Below are 27500 nucleotides of genomic sequence, written 5' to 3'. Positions count from 1 at the left end.
TGCTTTCGGGATAGATGAACTAAGAACTTGAGTCACTTTTGTATTACGCGCCGTACAGTTGGCACCAATTCTGCGCGAGACTTGTCGAGTTGTCATTCGGGTGACCTCGAATTTGGGTGTCTTTTCACAGGTAACACGATTGGGTGAAGTATAGAGGTGTCACGCCACCAGCTTCTGCTTCGAATCGTAGCGTTTTTTTCTTTAAGAAGCTTTTTGTTGTCATATTACATCGATAATATTCACACAGGCTTCGTGTGGGAATGAACCACATTGTGGATGGGTTCTGAATGTCCCTTCTTCCTGAACGTTAGATTTATGTCGATGCCAGGTGTACAATACATAATAAAAGATTAATAGATTCACAAATCGTCATCAGGACATTAGACATGTTTTGATTGGATGATAGAAGGATTTAGGGCAGGGGTCAGCAGCCTTTGGAAGAGCTTGTGCTAATTCTCTTTCATTTGTAAGTCTATGCGTGTCAGCAGGGCTTTTTAGAGCGCAAGTTTATGTCATTTCATGTGCACATATTTACTGCAATGGGGATGCCAGTAAATGATAATTCCTGAAATATCGGGATTTAGTTTCATCTCTTGCCACATTTTGGTTATTTGAACCATTCGTGTTATTTTTCAGTACTGTGAGAAGTTTTCAAAACTACTCGTAGCTGGCGTGCTAGAGCCACGTGCCATGGTTGGTAAGCGCACCAGAGGTTCCCCACCCCTGGTTTAGGGCGTTCGTGGGTGTGTAGAAACCTCAGTTGTAGATGACCAGCTAATTAGGGTGTTTTCAGTTGAGGATAAACAGCTAAATAGCGTGACTTGGCAAGCCCTCCTGGAGGAGGTGAAACAACGAACTTGGGGGAAAACGACCGCACAAGAAAGTGTGCACCAGGGAACTTGTCGAAAAGTCGTCGAAAGTAGGACAGGTACAATAGGCCTTACTTGTACAATGGCTGACGCAAAGGTGTTTTAGATCGTTGCAGCAAGCGTTTTGGTTTGTGTCGAGTAAATATGATATAAATGAGTATTGTGTCTTAATAAACTCATTTATGTGGTAAATATACAATGTAGACCCATAGTCTTCATACTACAAAATTGAAAACATCAGCCAATGTAACAGTGGAGGCAACTGTACCTAAAAGATTCGTATGAACTTTGGAAACCTGATGTGACGTTGATGGAGAAAAAGAGAGATAGAGAGAATTGAGGTTGTGCTGAGAGGTTTCCCATGAATCATTCATGTAAGGAGGTCGGAATTGCAAAGAATAATGTTAATAATAAAAATCATAATGATAATAAATAGATAAATACATAGAACTAAGTTTTACTGATAACGTCAATAATGAGACAGACAGCGTAACTTTGGATAATTCAATAATGTTTAGTCTGAATCTGTCCGTCAGCGATTACTCAATACACATGAAGACCAAAACCAACGTTTGTTATCATTATTATTATTCTATTTATTTATTTATTTGTTTGTTCATTTTTAAGAAAAGTTCGAACACCAAATGAATAGAAAAAAAAGAAAACGGGATCTCATGTTCGAAAAACTGGAATTTGAGCCGACTGCGTACCAGTAAGCAAACGCATGGCCATATGAGGCCAAACAAGAATGTTTACAAGTGAGACAATGACATGAACCTGTCAGGTGTCCTTACACGTCAGGCAGAAGGAAACGATGGTCAGGTAAACAAGCCTTATCCGAATTTGTGATTGACAGACCAACTCGATAAGAGATAAGATAGACGAGGGAGTGTCATAATTCAAATATTGGACATGAAATAAGGTTCGCGAGTTAGTTATATGTCTGGACGTGGCCTTGGGGATGGGGTAGGGGGGTCATTTAGGTAATACTACATTGGACTCTGAGAGATAAAAGGGATTTTGATATTTGGGTACATTAGATAAATGACTTGAACATTTTTGGAAATGGTAAACTAACGCTCGTATGTTTAAGGAAAAATTCACGTTTATTAGATTTGATAATCATTTTGGAAAGTGGACGAGAAATTGCGAGAGAAAATAATGTCTAATTCGATATCATAACACCATTGTCTCCCCAATCTACCGTAGCTAAATAGAATCGTTTAGCCTTAGCCAGAATATATATATATATATATATATATATATATATATATATATATATATATATATATTAATAGTATACATGGGCAGGAGATTTTCTCTTATACATATTTCATTTAAAGTAATGGCTAATTGTGCATTAATTATTTTCTTGATATATTTCCATATGTATTTTCCATATGGACTTATGTTCAAAGGAACATAAGCCCATAGTAAGACCTATGGAAAATACATTTATGAAAATAATAAATGCACAATTAGCCATCGCTTTTAATGAATATATATATATATATATATATATATATATGTATATATATATATATATATATATATATATATATATATATATATATATATATATATATATATATATATATATATATATATATAAGAGTGATACCAATTTAAACGGATTTGGAGAAGATAATCAGATCCTATTATATTCCTAAAGGCCACATACATATTGAATATAAGAATAAGTAACCTTACCCAACCTTCAGCCCATCTGCCCATACGAGGTTAAATCAGAAATTATTTGTTATATTTAGAAGTCTCGGTGTTAAATTCGCCAGTTTTTAACACGAAAGAATCTGCACGGTCCGAAGAAAAGCAAACAAATAAACAAATAAATGAATGAGTAAGTAAATGCAAGTATATTTTTCATAGAACATTGGATATTGATCGGGGTATTTTGTAAACTATATATATATATATATATATATATATATATATATATATATATATAATATATATGTATATATAAATATATGTATGTGTATATACATATATATGTATGTATATATGTATATATATATATTATATATATATATATATATATATATATATATATATATATTACTTTGACGGAGATTTATATAACTAAAATAATATTATTTAATGGAGTAACAATATTGCCGAAATACACTGGAAAAAAAAGAGAAAATGTTAGAAAAAATTATTGTGGGAAATTTGAATATTACACATTTATTCAAAAACATCATTGAAGAAAATCTGCACAAGTTTAAATAGAAAATGGGATGTAGTCGGGTAACTGTATAGGTTTGGTTCTACCAGAAGTAGATGGCGCCTCGTGGTGCTCTTTAGATGTAGGACGTCGGAGAAAGTCATCTCCCTGCCTCCTTAGAATACATCTATACCTTAAACTCTGTCTAGGGTTGCTGCCACGGGAGCCTGGAATTCGGTCCCGGAATGGATCTTGTGATTCTCTCCCTCTCTCTCTCTCTCTCTCTCTCTCTCTCTCTCTCTCTCTCTCTCTCTCTCTCTCTCTCTCTCTCTCTCTCTCTCGCTCTCTCTCGTTCTCCCTCTCATCCTCTCCCAATGTGTCTCTCTTTAAATAATGTCGGCTCAGGGGCTGAAGGTTTCCGGTCAGTGTACTTTGGAGAATTTGGTAATTTAGAAATGTAAGAAACGAGTAGGTGCTGAAGAACCTGGGAAAACAAACCGATAGGAGACCTTTTGGTCCATAACGAAGTCGGATTCGACAACGACGAAGCAGATGGACACGTACATGTAGTGTGACTCCCAACAACATCAGCAGCAACAAGAACAGCAACTGTTTCTCTGTGTATGTTTCATGAACAACTCGAAACGAACCAGTGAGATGAGGCGCCTCCATTCCCCGAGGATGATAATGTCGTCTGGATTTGGACAAAATATAATTACGTAAAACGGCCTTTTTCAGAGCCTACCTCCTTATTTTGTGAAAAAAAAAACATTATCATGTGGCGTTTGTTTTAAGGTACAGTGTGTGGTAGAAGATGACTTGTGTATGGCGGGGTCGGGTGTGTCCATGCGTTTAGTTAAGGTTCGCTGTCTAAAAGGATTCCCCATTATTATACATGGTGCCCTATGGACTGAAAGTCATAAGGACCAAAGGACGCGAAGGACTCCCAGACACACAGGGATCCTGGAATGAAGGATGCGAGTGGGTTGCAGGACCCCAAACATTAAAGGAAAAATAAATAAATTGATAAATTAAAAAAGAAAAATGTGTGATTTCGTTGTAGCAGTGTATCATTAATTTGGACTGTCTCGGATTTATCCGTCGTAACTACCCACATTCTCCTCCCCTTCGTCGTCCCCTCCCTTCTCCTATTCTTCCCTCTCTTCTTCCCCCTCCCCCCTTCCTTCTCTTCACTCTCCCCTCTCCCATTCCTTCCCCGCTTCCTCCCCACCCTTCCTCTCCACCTCTCTCTTCTATTCCTCCCCATCCCTCCCCTTCCCTATTCTTCCTCCTCTTCCTTACTCCCCCTCCCTATCAACTTCCCCTCTCCACCTCCCCTCCTATTCCTCCTCTCATCCTCCGCCTTTGTCCTCCCCTTCCCCCTTTCTCTCGACCTCCCCTCTCTGGTCCTCTTCCTCCTTTCTTCCCATTTTCCTCTTGGTATTTCCGTCCCTCATCCACTCTTCCTATCCCATTCCTCCTCATCCTTTTTTTTTTTTTTTTTTTTTTTTTTTTTTTTTTTTTTCCCTTGCCATACATTGGTTGTTGATGTAACTCATCTATTAGCAACATCAAACTCTTCTGTCGACTGGACCGGAACTTCCAAAAATCTTAGGTCCGTTCCAGCCGATTATCACCTCATCATCTGCCACAGGAACTCCGGTACCGGACCGGTCGCCACTCTTGCCTCACCGGTATGCCCACGGTAGCAGACAACTACCGGCCGGAGGCGAGTTCGGGATCGCCGTCGCCAACCGTTGCCGCCAACGCCTCGGAGGCGAAGCCCGCTGCTCCTGCGAAGGATGCGGTGGGTGTTCCGGTAAAGACCCGAACGTACGTGTCCGTTATTGTAGGAAGTTGCCAAGTTGTTCGAGTGTAGACTATAAGTCTTTATTTATTAATGACTGAATTAATTTATTTATTCTTATCTCTATCATTCATTTTTTATTTATTCGTTTATTCACTTATCATTCATTTTTTATTTATTCGTTTATTCACTTATCATTCATTTTTTATTTATTCGTTAATTCGCTTAAGTCTTTATTTACCCAAATCCTTATCTGTTTATAAAGTTATTCAAAGGTATGTAAATACATCTTGTTGGTGATATTTTCACAAAACCAGGAATGAGGTCCTTTGGAATAAACGAAAACTACCTGGAAATCGTTACTTAGTGTAAAAACTAAAAAATTGCAAATATGATTTGCACTTAAGATATTTTTTAAAAATAAACAGGAAGAGATGGTAATTTAAGTAAAAAGATCACAGCATTTATGTTAATATGTATGGAAACAATTATATGTATCGAGTATTGCGTTGTTTTAATTTCTAAAGTAAATATTCAGTAAAGTTGGCATATTCATAAATTTCGTTTTAGAGCAATTGCTGGCATTGCTCCACCTGACTTCAAAGACGACGTGACGTAATGGGCTGGGGGACGCTGCCGGGCTAGAGGAGGGGATGATAATATTTCTTGTTTCGTCATCTTTATCTCTCTCCTCTCTCTCTCTCTATCTATCTATCTATCTCTCCCCTCCTCCATTTCTATATCTCTCGCTCTCTGTTTCCACACATGCGGCACGAATGTGTTATTGGGCTTGCGTATGCAAATTCAATTGCTAGTGTTGTTTACATTTAGTAGCGTTGCTGTTGATGATGTGCCTTGATAGAAGTGGTACTTGAACACTGATATAGTAAAGTACTTGGAAACCTACCAGGAGAAAGGATTGGAGATAAGATAATTTTGTTTCTACTGAAGGGAAGCCGCATTTTGAGTAAAAAATAATTTATGGCTGATGTCAAGCGTGTGGACCTGTATCTCGTTTTATCTGTGTAATAAATCCTTGTTTTCATAGCTCATATAACTTGTTTGCGTATTTGTCTTTTAGTGACTTTTGAGTTGGATATTTTGATGCAACATGATCGTCGGCTAATGAATATAAAGATCTCGTTTGTTTATTAATTTATTTATACTTTATATCTATTCATTTTATGTATTTTTATTAGGAAGCTATTTTGATAGAGGTTCGTAATCTAGGCCTACAATTGGATACCAAGTTGAAAGGGAATATTGCACGCACGCGCGCGCGCGCACACACACACACACACACACACAAACACACACACACACACACACACACACACAGTAGTGATGTCACACAAAGATCATACCCAAAATCGCTAAATTAAAATCCTGTATATTGAAATGTCTTTGGTCTGTATAAAAATAGAACGTGAAGAGCGTCCACATCGGAAGACATCGTGAAAGAATAAAAAGATTTCATATCTTCGCTTTCTGTAAGATATTTGCCATGACAAAGAAATATGGATTTCAGTGAAAGAACTGGAAAAATAGGCGAAAATAATCAAAATCTACATAGCCACCGGTAGGCCTACCCTTTCCAGCTTTTTTCCTTTTACTTTGACATTCCTTCTTATACCATAATACCATACTTTATTTCACATGCTACCAATTCACATATCCTCCATTATTTCTACATTGTTGCCTCACCACTTAAATATCATTATCCTTCCTATTCTCTTCTTTTTATCATGATTATTATTCTCTTAATATCACTATTCATTTTCAACATTATTATTGTTATTATCATTACTATTATTATCATCATCATTAATATTTATTATCATTACTATTATTATTATCACTATTATCATTATTATTGTTATTATTTTGATATTCAAATTTTCATTATCATCATTATTATTATTGTTATTATTATTAAATATTTAAATTTTCATTCTTATTATCATTGTTGTTATTATCATTATTATTGTTACAATTACTATTAATATTTTCTTTGTTATTATTAGTGTTGTCATCATATTTACTTGTTAAACTTTATCATTATTATTACATTAGCCACAATGAATATGTAATGTTCACACTTGTCACCAACTATGGAAACACGGGGAGGTAGTGAGGTCCACCCCATGTATAAAATGCCCACAGCCCGTTTGTACACCATTCCTTTGAAAAAGCACACCTGCGAAACTAGTCAGGAATAAACTCAAGACTAAGACTGTGTTTCCTACTCCGCTTACGTCAACTTGTCAGAATGTCTCAACATATATATATATATATATATATATATATACATATATACATATACATATGTATATATATATATATATATGTATATATATATATATGTATATATATATATATATACATATATTTAATTTGAATGTATGTATATATATATACATACATATATACAAATATATATACATATATATATATTTATATACATATATATATATATACATATATATATATATATATGTGTTAACCCAATGGTGAAAAAATGTGTTTATACATGTATGTAAAGCTCGCTCTTTAAAATGTCATGTAGAATTATTCCGAATAATAGATACTAAGGGCATGTGTACTGTGAAGTAAAGATAGCGCTGTCTCGTTGTGAGCCCTGAGTGCGCTGTGCGTAAGAGAATGTCGTTACAGTCAAAATTTGTACGTTAAGGTTTCTCCAGGAAAACAGTGACTCCTTCATCATGAGGTGGTGAGTGGTGAATGACGTCATTGTGTACGCGACTTTAGTGTTGTTGGTGAGAGTTGGTTTGCTGAGGACAAAGTTGTTTGTGTATATATATATATATATATATATATATATATATATATATATATATATATATATATATAATTTTTTTTTTTTTTTTTTTTTTTTTTTTTTTTTTTTAATGAGGTAAGACGTTCTCAGATTTTTGGAAGACTCGAAGATAGAACGTGGGCGGCAATTCTTCGCAACAAAGTTTTGGGTACTAAAAGTTATGTAATACATGAATCGAACTTTCGTTTTTGAGTTGGTTGGAACAAAATTGAAGGGATAAAGCTTATTCTTTATCAATTAATTTCATTTTTCATAACTAGAGCTCACGTGAATTGCTGACTTTCTGAAATGAGAATAATGTCGTCCACGAATCTCAAGTGATTGATATATCCCCCATTAATGTTCAAACCTCTTCCTTATTCCTGCAAAGGAAATTGTGAATAACCAGAGTAGAATTATATTTTTATTCATTTATTGTTTATTTGTTTATTTATTTATTTGTTTGTATATATTTTTCTTTGTATCCTGCCGGAAGCTATTAGGAATGGGTAGGATAACTACTAAGGTTGTTGATAAAAAAAAATGTGATGATTAGTGAAGGATTGTAAGTGAAGTGACGCGACCCACGGTGTATGCTCGTAATAAAAAAAAAAACTCTCGTTAACCAGTCGACCAAGAAAATTAAAAAAGTGGGACGTCCTTGCCAATGTGTGTTTTAGGATTGAAAATTGACGTTGCTTTAGGATTGAAAATTGACGTTTCCCTGTGAAGCCTTGCCAATCGTCCTTCCTCCATCCACCCACACGATTACTGAGTTGAGCTTATTGCGATGTCTTGCGAGATCAGAGGTCAAGATCGAATTTTATAATTTGAATTTTCTTTTCAGTAGATTGTAGCCACTTTCTTTTCGTTTTTGGAGTTAAAATGTCAGATCACTTCTGTAGAGAAAAACAAACTATAGTGAGATGAAAGAGAATTTAATAATTTGACCTTGCTTTTCATGAGTCGAGCCAGAGAAAAACAAATTATAGTGAAATTTAAAGAATTTTATTTTAGTGTTTATACTGATTTATTGAAAGTTCTTGTGAAAGATGGTACCCATACAATTCAAGACGGGGACTGTCGGAGGCTTTTTAAAGAGAGCACCACCTGGACCATCTGTGGGGCAGCTGGCTTTCAGTACCAAAGTCCAACGTCGTGACTGGCTTTCCCAGCTGCTTTCCACTCTGTCTGGACCTTGAAGAATGCACACACAGATAAGCGTAGAGAAATGATCGAAGATAAGATAATGACAACAGTGACCTGAATGTAACGGTCAATCATCAAGTGTCGAGGATACCATCATATAAATGTTCTTAAAGTACTCAATTGATGTGACGTTGTCATAATTTGTGTAGAAACAAGAAGTTATGGTTTACCGGCGAAGCACTTGGAAGCAAACTGATCTTTATTTATGTATTTATTTATTTATTTATTTAGCCAACTGTATTTACGTAACCTCTGGTCGCGACTCGTGCTGATAAAAGTTCAAGAGCTTCCTGTGATGTTTTCCGAAATAGATTTATATCAAATCGTACCGTTTCTAACTATAAATTTAGCTCCTTTAAAACCTTAGCCTACTTTTGATGAGTCAGCACGTAAGCATCAGCCATTTGTGCTACATTCGTGGCCAAGTACATCCATAACAGAACCAACATCATTGTAATACACCAGATCATCTTCAAAGGATTTTTAAACTTAATGGTGACCTCGTGAATAATAGTGATTGACGAGATATGAGGACAGAGCCTCATATGGTGTTTATCTCGTCAATCTTGTCGGCAAACTGCCACTTTTAAGGAATAATAATGATAATGATGATGAATATGGTAATAATAATGAATAAATAGATGAAATAGAGTAAAACAAACTAAAAGCTGGAGAAGATTCCAGCCAGCTAACCTGGAACCCTTTTTTTTTTTTTTTTTTTTTTATACAAATTTAAATCGTGGACGAAATCAATAAAATCCCCATGACTTAGCAAATGTGGAACACCTAAAGAACAGTTTATTTCAAATGTTGAATCCATATTGTTTATTACTACATTTACTATCTCATTATCAAATTCATCGCCACTCGTTGTTTCTTGGACGATCTGGCACAGATAATTAATTAATTAATTAATCTTACTTGTGAGGCACTGACGTCAAAGTGGATGGTAAATCAAGATACTTAACAGTATGTTTGGATTTTGTTGTTACAGTATTCATATCTGTCAAGCGAGCAAAATTTTAAACAGAAGCCAGATATTTGGCTTCTATTCAAATTATAGAGGAGGCAAGAGGGACACAGCATGAAACTGGGCTCACCACACGCTGTAGGAAGCCTGACATATGTGACACAGCAAGTATGGGGGGACCAACATTTATCCTGGTTATCCATTTTACAACCAAAATAATCCTCATATTAGTTTTAATGAGGGGTATGATTTTTTCCCCTATTTGGATGTGAATTCACCGGCGATGCAGCAGCAGAATTTTTTTTTTTGGATATTTAGATTTTACGGCCTTGTAATGATCGCTTCGGTGTTCGTATAAATTTAGAATGCACAAAACTACAACCTGTCGTCAGTTGAATGGGAAAACCAGTGTTTACACATTGAAGCCGACCTCAGGCTAAAAGAAGACAGTTGTTTAGATATGGGAAATGTTTGATTTTTCTAACACATCGTGTTATGCAGGGCCCTGCTGCCTTATTAAGCTTACACTTTCAAAAAGAAACTAATACATTTTACAAATAATGAACCTTCATCTATGAATTTATGAGAATAGAATTCGGAGTGACACTGCGAAGTGAGACAGTCATAGCTGATCAGGCTCCCCCATCAATGATTCCAACTTCTTTTGTGAGTAGCTGAACTTCCGATATTATTATTATTATTATTATCATTATTTATATTACTACGACTACTACTATTACTACTACTACTACTACTACTACTACTACTTCTACTAATACTAACAACTAGGTCTCAGTAATACTCACGTTTCTAAGGCGGAATATTTGTCATGAATTGCTTATTCCTGCGTACCTAACGTAAGATGACGTTTGTGGATCTGGCGACATGAAATTCAATCCCGGGACTTGAAGCAATCGACATTATTGAAGATTTCGTAAGCACGGATCTCCCCCCCCCCTCTTTCCGCGTTCTTCCCAGACTGCAAATATTTTCAGTGTGAGTAGTTACCAATGTGTGTTCTTTCAAATGTTCCCCCTCAGACGAATGAAATTGTCTGGCGGTCTGAAGAACAAGAATATCAGAAGAAGGACTGTGTCGCATCATATTTGAAAGGCGTGCGGGTATTGGCTTTCCGCGTGTGTGTTTGTGTTCTAAAATTGATTTTGTGTAGCTGTGTGTGTGTTCCTTGTATAAGTGCGTGTGTTTGCATACATTTCCAACTTCGAAATCCTGAGGTCCCGACGATAAGTATGCTGATTAACTTTTTTTTTTCCCAACGATCTTTCTTAAATGATGAAATCCTAGTCGCTATTGATGTTGCTTTATTGTTGAGGTGGAAACTCGTGATCATGTCATGTCTTCGTTGTACACACTTAGCTAATGCCAGGAGACGATTGTGAACGACTATTAAAATCATATTTGCTGTTAAAGTTTTGGGTTCTGAGTCTCTTTCTGTGAAAAAAGTTCCGACCATTATCCATGACAGGATGTAAACCTGGACCATGTGTGGCCAGCCTCGGCGTTTTCATTCCACAAAACAGTCCTGATAACTGATGTGTTCAAAATCTGGCCTCTTGTAGAATACTCTTTGATCTCTTCAGAATTAATACATACACACACACACACACACACATATATATATATATATATATATATATATATATATATATAATATGTATAATATATATATAAACACATTTTTAATTGTTTTGTGGATATTGGGAGTCAGGTTTGAAGTTTCATAGTGAGTAGCACGTCATTGTCAGGAAGGAGGACGTAGAAGGTGGGAAAAGATGGTATTCGAGTGAGTTTGCAAGTAAGATTTCCATCAACTAAATAAAGTCTCATGGTTACATAAATTTGTAGAAATATAACACACACACACACACACACACACATATGTATCTTATATATATATATATATATATATATAATATATATATATATGTATATATATATATATATATATATATATATATATATATATATATATATATATATATATATATATATATATATATATATGAGATACATTAATCGTGGTGGTGGCATCCAAGGAGTGAAAAAAACTTTTTACGTGGTTGACTCTAGTCATTTGGTCGGTTGAGCGAATGAGTGGAATATTGCTTCCAGGATGCTGAAAGAAAACTGAGGAAAGCGGGAAAGTGTGTATCCACCTCCCCACCCCTCGCTGCCTTCTCCCCTTCAACTTCCTTCCGACCACCTCTCAGTTGTGTTGTCTAATCTTAACCCCACTGCCACAGACTGGCGGCATCTAAAATGGAGAGGTACGTGCCACGCGGTACGGAAGGGGTTAATTATAACTGATATTTTTTCATAATACAATGGCATATCAGACGGTATTACAAGAGCCTCTAATTATAATCATTAGAATTATTATTATTGTTATTATTGCTGTCACAACATTGGCGTCTGTCTGTCAATTTGACCTATGCCACAACTGCTCCTGATGCGAAATGTGACAAAGAATTGACTGTTGTCGAAGCCTCCGCCATGGGATTCTGGGAAAGGAACCAGACACTGCTGACGTCATCCAACGAATTTTGTTCCCTTTTGTAGCCTGTCTGGGAGGATAGGAAGGGGGTGGAAGAGACTGAAATATTGTAGGTATTGAGTAAAAACGAGTTTTTTTTTCTGTCTTCGGCTATTAGGAGGATGGGATCAGTTGCCTGTTGAAAATAACGTAAAAATAGAAGTTGGAAAAGAGAGAGCTCTTGGGTCGTGGCCGGGGATCGTGTGCCAGCCATTTAGGGTTGTAATTTCTGTTATGGGATAAGCGTGATGATGGGACATAGATGGATTTTTTTTTACGTTACCACAATTATATATAGTAACAAAGGGGACTTATCTAGCATACCATCCATTCAAATAAATTTGTTTATCACAGGGCGAACCACTACAATGAACAGGTCTATAGGTCCTATCAACCAAAGGTGCTTACGCGGTGGTTATGTTTAAAAAATTATATATCTGATTGAATAATCATAATCACTGCCGGCAACATCCGCCTTCTATTGTCTTTGGCGGAGTGTATCGAAGCGTTGCGTAATGAAGAAATAAAAAGATTACATAAATGGAATTTGCCGTACTCATTTTTGGGGGGGAAATTCGTCGGTTTTCTCATGAAATGAGCCGCACGACTTGACGTCACAATAACGAGGAGCTTTGCAGGTGGTACGGATACATTAGTCAACGGATGAATTGGAGTCCGAGCCTAGTGATGGATTTCGTCCAACGCTGGAGGATTTGGGTTGGAATCCAAGCCGAGGGACGCCCAACGCAATACCATTGTAGTACACACCTCGGAAAATATTCGAAGGAAAGAAACCGAAGATATATGTTAAGAGTATTCATATTTAAGACATATGAAAAGATATATATATATATATATATATATATATATATATATATATATAACTTATTCAATAATAAGAGATAGATTATTTAATAATGTAAAAATATCTTCAAATAGAAAATAATGTTTATGAAATATATATTGTGGCAATAATCAAACAGTCGTTTGACTTACGCCCGAAAATTCTTCTCGCCATTTTCTTGTTATCTACACTTATCCATGCTCTAATATAGAAGCTACGACCACAAGAGGCGCTTTGGGATGTGAGGCATCCCACCTATATTAAGAATTAATGCTAATATAATCCCACTGAGTCAGCCCTTCAATTACCATTTTCTATGGATGAGAAATGTCTTCTGCCTAGTGCTCGATATTCTATGTGTGATTCACCTTGGTCTTTGGATCATGTGTTCGACTCGTGATCGACAGCTATTTCCCTCCCGAAAGAGAGCTCAGAGCTCGTATGAACCATCTATGGATAATGCTTTGACCTTATGCGCACACACACACACACACACACACCCAACTCCCCGACCACGAGTGTTGGAGTAACGACTCGAAGCGCAACGATACTGAAGTTATTTTCAGCCCTGAGCAGGATTCGAACCCGGACCGCCGTAGTGACAGTCTGGGACTCTACCAACCGCGCCACCGTGCGGGTGTGTATGGATAAAAGATGCAAAGACCACCAAATATGCATTTTTAGGGAGATCGCGAGTTGTTCAAAGTTATTTGGGATAAATTCTTTGAGAAAGTGGCATAGGCATTGGCACTGCCAATGAGAGGTCCTCATTCTAGATAGAGGGTGGGGCTTGCTGTAGTTCCTTTTATGTGATTGGTGGGAATTTCTCTACAAAGGAAGGCTGGACTCACGTGTACCCACTTATTACAGGATGAACGAATGCTAAAGTTGGACTTCAAGCTTTTCGTTGACTAGTGTAACCTTACCTTTATATGTGAGACAACTACCTTTTACGTCTCAGAACACCTTCACTAAATACCTGTCCGAAAAAATAAAAATAATAACGATAATGATAAAAATGTACAGTACGCATGTAGTACGTCCAGACACCTACTTCTAAAGAAGAGTTGCCATAGTACCCTCACCAGATAACTGTTTATATCAACTTTACATACAGAAACTAACGGCTGGTGTTGCCTAACCTTTCGTAAGAGATATGAATATCTGCAAGGCTGTTTCTTGACCACAGGAATCCACAGGGTCTCGATGTGGGTGCCTGCCCTAAGTACCGCCAACCACCTCCATTGCCCTCATCGTTGTATCAAGTTTCGAAGTAGTTGTCGTAGTGCACGTCGTAAGGGCGGTCCTAGACGTGTTCACATTCGTTCAAACTGAGCTATATGATGGAGGCATAGTTGTTTAGAGTGTTCATAGTGACTACACAGGTCTAGCGAAAATGTCATCAAGTATTTGTAATGATAGTTGATTCAGCTTGGGATAAGATCACTTGATATCTGGTTTTGAACCCTCTATCTTTCTCTTTACGTTGGAACGAGTTCGATTCTAACGACTCCTGGTGCCCTCCAACTAACCTGGCTATGAGCACATAGGGCAAAGGTGACGGTTACAGGGTACAGACAATTCCCGTGAAGGGTGTGTTTTTCATAGTCATCGTCATTTGCCTCCATTATTTTTTTTTTATTTTTTTTTTTTCCACAAAACTTCACGTGAATGCTGTAATAATAAACAGCTGATGGAGAAGAAAGCCCCATGGGCATTGCCTCCATCTGATCCGTCTTCCACAGCTTTTGATGCCCTAACTCCCCACGGCTTGTGGTCAAGAAAGTCGTTGGTGTATGATGACGTCATATCGCAGCGGTCAGCCCGATGTGCGATAACTTGCAAATGCAGTTCGGGTTTTCCGTGGCGCGGAAAATGTTCATGCCCTTGAGAACATGCCATACATGAATAGAATACCCTCCAGATCGTCATTTTAAAAGGAATTATCCATTCGTCATTGACGGAGTTCAAAGTTATCAAAATCCGAATTGGGGTACGAGGGGAGATGTTACAAGGTGTAGAAAATGCATACATGGATTGCATTACCATCCACCGCCAGCAGTCTTATCGGGAAACGTTCTATTTTCATATTGATTGGCCAATTTGCCCGTTTTAACTGCATGAATAAGGTCAATCAGATTAAATCATTATGTATGACCGTGCATGTCAGTTTGTATGGTCGACATTATTGTGCCTTTTTTATATATTGAATCTGTTAAGCATTTTTATGGCCGATTACTCTGAAAATTTAATCGATTTTTCTGCATCATGCCTTCATTCTTGGAAGATGTATTTTTTCAGTAATATTCATCGCTTCTTTCCTTGGAGACAATGTGATAACAAAGATATGATGGAGTCAAGAAGTGGTAATGAAAAATAGTTACCAGAACGGAATGATAATAGAAGTTAAAAGTTTTCAATATTTTTTATGATTATTCACTCATAAAAGAATGCTGTGTTATTCTGGCTCGTAGGGATGTCTCCAAGCATCAAATATATAAGGCACGGAATCAACAGTGTGGTGCTTGGAGTCATTATAAATTTACAATACTAATAAGACCGGCAAGAACACAGCACAGTACTTCTCTTGCGTCACCTAACCACGCGGGATAAGCAGTGTGCACTACGAGTTTACTACACATTCTTCGCTAGAGAGGGCGAGACGGAGGTGAATAAAAGAGGAATAAAAATCAGAATAGAAGGATCAGTGTCATAATACGTCTTGTGAAACCAGTAATAAAAGGTAATCCTCACCATAGTAGGAGTTACCTAAGATGATTATAATTGCCAAGCGTTAAGTAGAACACAATCGTTAAATTTAGAACGTTAGAATAGAAAGGATTAATCTATAAAATTGTAACTTCCGTCGTAAGGGTTTCTTTGAGTTGTATAAAAATAGTTTGGCGTTGTCATACTCGATAGGAGAGAGAAAAGTTCAAGTCTAACGTTAAGATAATAGTAGATGAATAAATAAATAGATAATGATAATAGATAGATGATAATAAATAGTATAAATGTGATATATAAAAATAGATGATAAATTATAAATAAAATAAAAAGTGAGCTCACCAAAACTGACCCTACCACTAGTTAGCATTATGTAAGTGGACTGAATATTTTAGAGCAAGTCTCATCTTGCATCTAGATTAATTTATGTAAATTCAATTAGCTCATATAGCACAGCTGTGGGGACCTCTGTAATCATCCCTGCGATTCTTGCCGCCAATGAATGTGTCTGGTATCCCATTGGGATGAGAGGAGGGGTAGGGACACACGGCCAGAACCTACTCCTAAAAGGAAGTCTTGATACATTTAAGATATTGTAAATCTTCATGGATTTGTTCAATTCCTTCAACTCTTACTCTACAACTGAGATACAGTCTGAGTAACCGCAGGCACATTTGGAGGAAGGTAGCTTGGAACAAGTTTGCAAAGGTAGGCACAATTTTACGGGAGGGATGACTTCGTCCATTTCTGTAACGTATCTTATAACATTGCTGTTCTTTTTGAGTCTCGTGGAGAAGACCACTCCAACACGGGGCTGGTGAGAACAGCGATGGGAAATAAAGGAAATGAACGATCAGTATAGGTTATGGAGTGATAGCTTCAATCTATAGTTAGGGGGTGGGTCCCTGTCGGCATAATAAGACTTCCAAGCGATACTCAGAATAGAATGACACTACGCTCCTGTTCGCTTACAGGAAATTATATTCGCTACTGAGTATTAAAAAATTAATAGAATTAACTGGCGGCTGCTTGGAAAGTGCAACCTGAATTTAGGGAAGAGTGGGGAGGAGGTGGGGCATTGCAACGTAAGCATCTACTGTGATGAGTGTGCATGGGGCAGGATTTTTATGCTACGGGGTTGCGGACCTTGCGGATGTTGAACCGGCCGGTGGAGGGGGTGGGGGTAGGGTGGAGACGGTTAGGGCAGGCAAAAGTGTTCGCCTTGCATGGAATTTCAACTACGTTAACGATTTTTATTCTTTTGTTACACTTTCTTCTCATTTCTTGTCTCGTTTATTTTTTGGCCTTTTCTGATTTTTTTTTTTTATCACATCTGGTTTTTTTCCTGGTTAAATTCAAATTTTTATCAGCTGGTGGACAGACAAATGCACATTGGTATAATAGTACATTGCCTCGCAAACTTATGGTGGACGACGAGATTTCTGAAACATGTCAGGAACTTTTACGCAGCGCAATGTGACTAGTTGGAGATCGGATCCCTGGTTGAACAGATTCACTACCGATCCAGACCCTCTTCAGTACGACGTCCCGTCCTCAGCTGAATAGAATCATCTGACTTAAGGCAGAGTAAAATATGTAATGTGCGTCATCAGAGTAAAGAAGTAAATGGAACTGTGAGGGGAACGAAAGGTTATGGAATGTGTCAAGTGTTATTTCATGGAGGAAGAGTTATGATCAAGGAGGATAGGTTAAGGTTGTGAAGTGGAAATAGGTGTCAAGAGAGACAAGGGAAAGAAAGGCGAGAGAGAGTGAATAAGAAGAGGCGTGAAGGAAGTTTGTGTACTAATATGTACATTCTACTTGTGATATGATCACGGTCTTAATGCATGTTGGCTTATCTCCCAGCACGTGATGGTTTTGTTTCCCAGTACGTGATGGACTTATCTCTCATTGTACAAGGCGATGTAGTGTTCATAATTAATTTTTGTTTGTGCGTTCGAATGAAAGCAAAATTAGAAAAGTGGAAGGATATAATCATTCAGATTAGTTAGATATTCAAAAATATACAAACTTGAATAAACCTTCTTTAGACTAATGTCTTCATTTGATTTGATTTGATAAAATGTAAATTTATATGTAGATACATTTCCTAAGTATTACCATAAGTTGTATGTGGAAACTTGCTAAAGTGGAAAGTGAAAATAATTTTGTAGTTATCAATAATGCCCCAGCCACTCAAGTGCTGTATATTTTTTGCAAAGAAAACAAATTTGATTTTTGTCCCCCGTAATTATCATTTTGTTACGATCTCTGAATCTTCTTTATTGACAGATTGGAAAAGATACATTTGCAAACCAAACTGGTACAAACTATCAGAAACAAATAATTAGAAAATAACTGAATGAATGAGTAAATAGATTAAAGATGATAAACATTTAGCAATTAAGCAATTAATCCATAAAAATATATAAGGAGATAAATCTGAATTGAATATTTTCACACAAATTATGAACCAGACGAGGAATAATGGACGTAGATTAAACCTAAAAGTAGGTAAACGCACTGTCGCTAACAATATGATGATTTTATAGAATCAACTTCATATAGAGGCGATGGAATTGAAATGATAGTTTTCTTTTCAAAATTCACTTATACCCTGCAGTATCAGTGAAAGTTGTGTGTGTGTGCGTGTGCGCGCGCGCGTTTACATAATTCTATTTACCTAATTGCAACATATAGGAAAGGAACTACAGTTGTAGATTCCTATCTCGTTTTTTTCAACTTGTTTTGAATCCGTTTATGATTTTATTTTCCATGAGTTGATGCATCTATTATGTTTTTTGTGAACTTCTAAACATGTGATTTTCTTCAATTTACTCCAATGTCCTCTTGGCGTCTCCAATGCGTGTGTGTGGTTTTTTCTTTGTATACACACACGCACACACACACACACACACACACACACACACACACACACACACACACACACACTCCTCCCAAGTTTTGAAGGTTTGTAGCTGCCTCAGGTCACGTGCGCAGTTTACCGTCAATGCAGTGTGAAGGTATCGTAAATATCTGTTTTTATCGTGTGGTTTCCCAATCTTTGTCTTTCTTTCCCCTCTCCCCATCTGTGTGCGTGTGGTGTGTGTGTGTGTGTGTGGGTGTGTGTTGCAAGCGATGTCTGAAAAATAAGGCAGTGTGCCATCCCTTCAACAGAGGCTCATAAGTTCGGAAGTCGCGTGATCTGCAACACAACCCTCACTACCCTATGCATTCTCCCCCACGGCCACGCTCAGCTTGAGGTACCACGTGGCTGGCCCGTAGAGCAGTTCTCCCAAACCGGATGGCGGGATTTTGACACTTCGCGACATTGGGCAAATGTGGCTGGCACGTGGATTATCGGTCACCGGGTATTGTGGAGGAGAGGTCGTCGTGTCACTGAAGTGGCTGGCCCTGCTGTGAATGTGCTGTGTCTTGCTGCATTGCTTCTGACCCGGGTCGTGAGCAGGGATGACCCGTCATCCACAACTGGAAGAGGGAAGGATGAGGGTGGATGAAGGTGGATGTATGCCTTGGCTGGCTACCTCCCTTACAAGGGGGAAAAAGCCTTCTGGTATGTAGATAGAATAATGCGCGTGTGTTTATGTGTGGATGTACGTACCTAATTTAATATACAGGACAAGACCTACTGCATTCGTCTGCTCAATCCTCTTTTCTCCACTATCATACCAAGGTTTGAAATCGCTTTGATAATGTTATCTTAAATTCTTCCATCCCCGTATTTAAAATGTCGCGTTTTGGCTTTGAAATTTTTATATCTCTGTCGACTGTTTTCAAACTCGAGAACATTACCATCAGTCAGTGGGATGGATGGAGTTGTTTGCTTGCAGCTACTTAGCGAATTCTTGGCTTTGTGGTTGAAAGCTGAAATTTGCTTCATAAACAACGCGCGCACACACACACACACACACACATACACACACACACGCACGCACGCACGTACGCGCGCTCGCAATATCGCAAAAATATTGAATTATCTCGGGAGGGAGGCTTGAGAATCTGGTTGAAAACTACTGGCTTATTGCTTGTGGGAGTTGATCATGGCTAAGAATAACGTGTTGAACTGGTGATTACAGATATTACCCTCCGAATGAGAGCTCTAAGTTCAAATTTCGCCCGATTTGTGGATAATGATGTGATCATATACACATACACGCACTCACACAACTTTTTGTTCAACAGAGCGGGATACCAGCTTGCAATGATGTGGTGATTTTCAGCCTTGGGTGGGGACCGAATTCAGACCGCCATGTTAGCAAGTGAACTCGGTACCACTACACCAGCAAGCCGGTATGAGGCAGTTACTAAAATAAATGTGTGTGTGTGTGTCTGAGAGAGTGAGAGTTGCTCAATTTACAAAACCGTACGTGATAATGTCATCGTAAGAAGGAGATATCCCCTCCTATTGCAACGCCTTTGGAATACGACCGTCATATGTATGATAAATGTGAACTCTCGTTGGGGCCACGTACTGGGACACAAGGTCTAAATATACAGGTCAGACCGTTTACATTCTTCTGCGCAGCTTCTGACGTCATTTGGCTGAGTCCCTTTTCTCTTTGTGATACACTGAAGAAAACTGTGAAACGCCAAGGAAGACAGGAACTATAATATTTTATATATTATATATATATATATTACATATGATATATATTATATATTCATATATATAGACAGGAACTACAATATTTTATATATAATTATATATATATTTTATATAATATTTGTCAGAATATAACTAATTGCGTGGAGCAGTGCGAGCGAAGGCAACGTCATTTTTGAACGACGGACTAGCTTCAACTGACAGCTATAGGACCCGCTAACCCCACTTTGAGCAGCCAGGTGACGTTCACGGGCCCGCTGCGCCAACTCCCTCGAAATACGGTCGGAAGTGGTTAGACCTTATATTCTTAGATCTTGCTGGGACATTGCCCAAACTATGTTTACACATTCTCACTCGCGAATGTGTGCGTGCGTCTTTATACGAACACAAAACCTTGACTGATGCAACAGTATCGATCGTCATTTCGACATTTTATTCAGTTTCTGATACATTTCCCATAAAAGTTGTCGGAGCATAGTATGTGACGATGGGCGTGGGGTGGAAGTCCACGGTCTAGTTTGAAACAGCCCATACTCTCTCTCTCTCTCTCTCCAGCGTCTGACCTAGGTCATTTCATAGCCCTGTTTTGATGCAACCCATGTCAATGGAGAAAACTCATGATGTGACTTAAGTTAACCGATTTCTTGTTCTGGAAAAAGTCGTGATATGTGTATGCGCAACCTGACTATGGCCCCCAGAGAATGGCCTCAGACATGCCCATCTCCTCAGAGGCACGTGACAAGACTTAATGAGGAAAAAGAACTTCTGGTGAATAAAACCTAATTAAAGATATTGACAGATCGGAAAGGGTACAACAACGGGCTAGAAAGCTCATACCACAAGTGAGAAACAGATCATACGAAAACCACTTAAAACATAACATATTCTCTAAAACGTGGAGACGCGTAAGGAGGGTATGCAAGCCTTTGAGATTGAGGGAATTGTCAACATCGAAATTGAAAATATTTTTACACTAAATGATAACGGGATGATAAATGGTGACCCCTAGCACCTAGAAGTAGGTAGAAACAATGTCCCCAACCATGTCGTCATTAAACAGTTACTTTCACCAGGAGCGATTGGCTGTAATGCAGTTCGAAGTTTTACAACTCGCATCGATAAACAACTAAGCATATTAATTGTATATATTTTTATCCGACCTCGGTATGGAACAAAAGGTCTCCTACCGGCATGTTTTATCATTGTAACTCGTAATATTATCGTAACGTCATTCTTATCCCCTACGTTTGGCAACTTGACCGTTACGGCGAGATTCCTTTCGATTTGTTTTTCTTACTAACGCCGTCAGTACTCGTAGATTACGTTCGGTTTGCCCCAAGACCTCCCTTCACCTGAATAGAAGTGTCAGGCAGTCTGCAGTATGGGTAAAATCATTCATTCTCTCTCAACGTGTCCTGCTTTATAGATTTAGTTTTGGTGAATTCCGGGCAACAGGTGCTGAGGGGCGGATCCCGGAATTGAAAGACGAGGAGGCAGCGGCTGGCCCGTGACCGAATGACTGCTGAATAATGAAATCACTCGATACAACTTATTTGTGTGTTTTGTCCTCATAACGACATTCCCAGAGAAAGGAAAAAAGATTGTTCCCAATTTTCACTTGATATATTTTGTTATGAATAACGCTAGTCGTTTGTATTCAGAAAGTTAACAACGGGCATATAGAAATCTACGGTCATGTAGTTTAGATTTATACCCCAGGCGAACCTAATCTAGTTAACCGCTGAGTCATTTTGATGTGGTTGACGATGAATGATTTTATTCTAGTAGTTGACAAGTTAAGATTTTATTTTGGCTAACGTTAGGAGTTTTATTTATAGGCTATATTTACTTATTTATTATTTGTTTTATTCATATGAAGTATGATACTTTAATGGGGTGATGTCACATTAACAGAGCAGTTAGTTTGTTAGTTGAACAGGTTACCCCACAGGGTCCATACGGAGCATTATCTTCTGTCACTATTTTAGGAGACTCGCATAGCACCCCCTACGAACCAGTCTCGTAGCATTCATTCATAATTGGAGACTGCTGATATATATATTTCTGTTATATTTCCGCCCTGCTACCCTCTTTGAATTTCTTGAATTTCTTTTAATAATTATATTTATTTGTTTTTGCTGATTCCACGATTCCACCTCTGGAACGATATTGTCCCCAGTACTAGAAACAATGAACAGTGTTGGAAAAAACGAATGAATAAAAATCACCATAGAAACATCTACCTTCGCCCCCACCCTGTGTAAAATGAAATACCTTATGCCTAAAGAGTACAAAATATGTAATCGCCATCGTTATGTCGAATGGATATGCCGAGGCGATTACACGAATGTCGACAAAATAGTCTGGCGGAAGCCAAAATGAAAGGAAAAGTATGATCAGGTATGGGAGGGTGTAGAAGAATTTTTCCCCGTACATGCATGTCCTTCTTGGGAAGCCCGCCATGGTAACTAAATATGTTTTGCACCTATCACATGATCGTCTGCAGTGTCGAGGACGGTGGAACAAGAGAACCAATGTAAAAGTTATACAAAGTCAGTCGACATGACGTCACGTCGCCTTCAGGATACAACGATATGACGTCATTCCTAGCCCCGCCTCCTCCTTCCCTGTAAAATAACTGTGTGAAGTTTGATTTTTGAGTGGACTTCGTAGGCGGCAGTGTGCACGTAGCTCATGAAGTTGGCTTGGAGACCTGCTGTGTAAATGTAAGACTGACGTTTTCACAAAAGTGTGTAAAGTGAGCTCATCTGTCATGGCGCATTTCTATAGAATGGCTGGAGCGTAGTGCTCGTGACAGTGCTTTATTTTCTATTTCAATAAGTATTTAACTAATTGGTTACTAAAAGCAGGGGTAAAAATCTGGTGTGTCGTGTATTGTGGATTTATATTTTATTGGGGTCAATCTACTAAAGAATAACATCACGATACAATAGATAATGAAGCACAATACATACATGATCACATATTTTGCAGATTTTGTTTTGGTTTTCCGTAGACAGAATATTACGGAGGAGAATTAATGATTTATCAAGATCGTCGGATAACGTTGTTTGAGTTCTGAAGCATTTTAATATAACACTTTACTAGATGACGATTGCGCAATTTTTGTTGTTCCTAACCTAACCTAACTTATACTGAGACAAATATTTTTATTGATTTGAAAAGTCGCCAACGTGCTTCGAGAACCCAGTGACCGTTAGAACTCGGAACGGGGACGGGCTCGCTCTCCGCCATAAAGCATGAAGTAATTAGTTTTAAAAAATAAATCACGCAATCATTATTTGTTTCCAACAGTTTCTAATATAAAAAGACCCTCAAAAACGATAGGTGGCTTGAGAGAGGGAGAGAGATAAGACAAACTGATTGCAGACTGAAAGAAAAAAAAAATCAGAATTGTGCCACTGTCGATGAAGACCTCATTTTCAATGGATTAAAAATATTTCATGTGGTGTGTCACCCAGAACTGAATCCGTAGGGATTCTACGTGTTGACACCCTTTAGCAATTTTGTTCTATCCAAAGCCATGGGCTTTTATTTTATTAGGGTGAAAAGTCGTGGAATCACTTCAATCTCACAGTACACAGATCCTTCATTCCTTCTCTATAAATCTCCTCTTCTTGGATTCCCTGCTTTCTGGAGTCGGTCACGAAACCAGACAATCTCTTTAACCAGTTTTACTCTTGCCCATGAAAGAACAAATTGTGCCAACGTGACTGCGGATGATTTCGCCGTTCGCTACTCTTCGGAACGCATAGCGAGGATTTGCCCGCCTCGCTAACTGTAAACAGTTCAGTCGCGCATTACTGTGCAACCGATCTTCAGCAATACAATTTATCCATGACCCTCGTCGTGTATGTGACCATAATCCAAAATGTATTGAAGAAGGAAGATGCTCGTGTGCTAGTAAAAGGCCTAATACAATGGCGATATATATATATATATATATATATATACACATATATATATACATGTATATATACATATATATATATATATATATTTATATATATATGAGTGTGTGTGTGTGTACACGATGCTTACCACCTGTATCATCGAAGCACATATGAAGGAGTTTACGTGTCTGACCGTAATTAATCTATAGATTATAGGGAGCTGACTTAGTCTTCCCAACTAAATGAACGTAAATGCCGACCGCACGAGAGGGCAAGTTGAGAAAAAAATACCAATCCTTAGAGTAGACAGAGTACTCGTCTCTGATGTCTACACCATCAAGAATGATGCAGGCAAGGTCATCATATTAAGACAGCAGGTCAGGACTCGTAGTAATGGATTTAGATTGGATATTTTTAGATTCAAGAAGGAAATAGGAAAGAAATGGTTTACCATGTAGCGAGTAGTGAAACAATTGTTTGTGTTAAAAGAAGATGAGATAACTGCATGGATAGGGGTGACAGGTGGTAAGGGACATGAAACTGGCTAGTGTAGGCCTTATGGTCTCTTGCAATCTCCTCCTTTGTGAGACCTACAAGTGGAATGTCTCTTGCTCTCTGCAAGATGATGAATCTGACGTTTTCTTCGTACGAGGAACAACCCACAGGGTATTCTGAATGGGGTCGCGACAGTTCTAGGACCTTTTCAGGCAAGGGGTCTTCGCAGTAGCCATTTAGATGTCTCACCATAATGATGACTACGTTGAAGAGGATGTAGATAAACTTGGAAGCCGTCATTTTTGTTGTCACTCTCCCTACAAAAGAGAAAGAGCGAGAGAGAGGGAGAGCGGAAATGAATAGCTTTCATAATACAACAATGAATCACAGTAAAGAACCGATCGTTTTGCAATTCGATATATATATATATGTATATATATATATATATGTATATATATATATATATATATATATATATATTGAGACATTCTGACAGGTTGATGTAAGCGGAATAGGAAACACAGGAGTCTTAGTCTTGAGTTTATTCCTGACTAGTTTCGCAGGTATGCTTTTTCAAAGGAATATGTGTACAAACGGGCTGTGGGCATTATATACATGGGGTGGACCTCACCACCTCTCCGAGTTGCCTCTTCATCGTTATCATTACTATTGTTACATTTTCTATTAATAATTTCTTTGGTATTTATTTGTAAAAATGTCTTCATTGTTACATGAGCCACAATGTGATGTTCACATTCGCCACCAACTATGGCAACTCGGAGAGGTGGTGAGGTCCACCCCATGTATATAATGCCCACAGCCCGTTTGTACACATATTCCTTTGAAAAAGCATACCTGCGAAACTAGTCAGGAATAAACTCAAGACTAAGACTCCTGTGTTTCCTATTCCGCTTACATCATATATATATATATATATATATATATATATATATATATATATATATATATTTTTTTTTTTTTTTTTTTTTTTTTTTTTTGTGAAGGACATCACGGGGCGTGGAAAGTGTCTCAGTTGATTGACTGATCGCCCAAACCATGTTTATCTTATTGAACAATGAGCTTACCCTGCTACATTTTATAGGCCATAGATTGTACGTGTGTTTTCGGTATCGTTCGTGATTTATTCAATGCTACTTTGTTAATAAGTAGTCCTTGTCATGCTTCCTTTTGAAATTATGATTGTCTTTACTGGACATAATTCCTCAATCACTTGGGAAACTGCCCTTTATTCACTCCCGCCATTGTGCAATTGTTTACTTTTATTTGTATGTGTACACGCGCACGCACACACACGCGCGCGCGGGACTCGTGCCACTACGGCGGTCCGGGGTCGAATCCCACCCAGGGTTGGAATAATTTTAGTATCGCTGCGATGCGAGTCGTTACTCCAACGCTCGTGGGCGGGGAGGTGTGTGTGTGTGTGCGTGTAAGGTCACAGCATTACCAATAGATCGGTCATATACGAGCTCTGAGCTCTTTTCCGGAAGGAAAATAGCTGTCGACCGCGAGTCCAACACGTGATCCAAGACCATGGCGAATCACACACACAATGTATGTTACAAACACTAGTTATATGTATTATCTAAAAGAAAAAATAACAACGTTGGTGTTGATGTCCTTGCACCAAACATCCCATCATAACAACTAAAAATATTAGTTTACTAAATTGATCTTTATCTGTGAAATACATACACTTGTTTTTAATGTTATAGCAAGGATGGCAATACTTAGCACGCATACTAAGGCCCACAGCATAAGAAATGTAAAACGATCCATATATATATATATATATATATATATAATATATATATATATATATATATATATATATATATATATATATATATGAATGAAATCACCAGTGACGGTGATGTGGATCAAATAATTCCCAGTTGGTGACTTTTATAGGGTCAATAGCTCAGTCGGTAAGGCGACGGCAGTGAGAATTCTCGACCCCAGGTTCGAATCCGGGGACGACAGTTGGAAGTATTTGATATATACTATATATATATATATATATATATATATATATATATATATATATATATATATATATATATATCACATTCATTCAACCTTCTATTACTAACAGCACAATTTCATTTTCAACGCTCCAGTGTAACTTTATTCTTTATTATGAAAAGGATCTCCCTATACTTAAAAAGGATTTATGATAATAATAATACTAATGATTGGGTGGCACATGAGACATAGAATTTGTAGTAAATGTTTATACGACTCTGACTTGCACACCTAGAAAGGCTGCACACTTCTGTGTTAGAGAATTTTTTCTAAATTGCAGTTGACCTAAAGATGTGTGTGTGTGTGTGTGTGTGTGTGTGTGTGTGTGTGTGTGTGTGTGTGTGTGCGCGCGCGTGTGAGGAAGGGCGGGGTGCAGATGATAAGACATGGGAGATAAAGGGGTCGGGAAAGTAGTCCCAAATTTTTGGGAACAATCGGTTT

This window comes from Oratosquilla oratoria, unplaced genomic scaffold (assembly GCF_046742065.1).
Source record: "Oratosquilla oratoria isolate Oo_2021 unplaced genomic scaffold, ASM4674206v1 SCAFFOLD145, whole genome shotgun sequence".
Classification (NCBI taxonomy): domain Eukaryota; kingdom Metazoa; phylum Arthropoda; class Malacostraca; order Stomatopoda; family Squillidae; genus Oratosquilla; species Oratosquilla oratoria.
Note: the sequence above shows the minus strand (reverse complement) of the source record.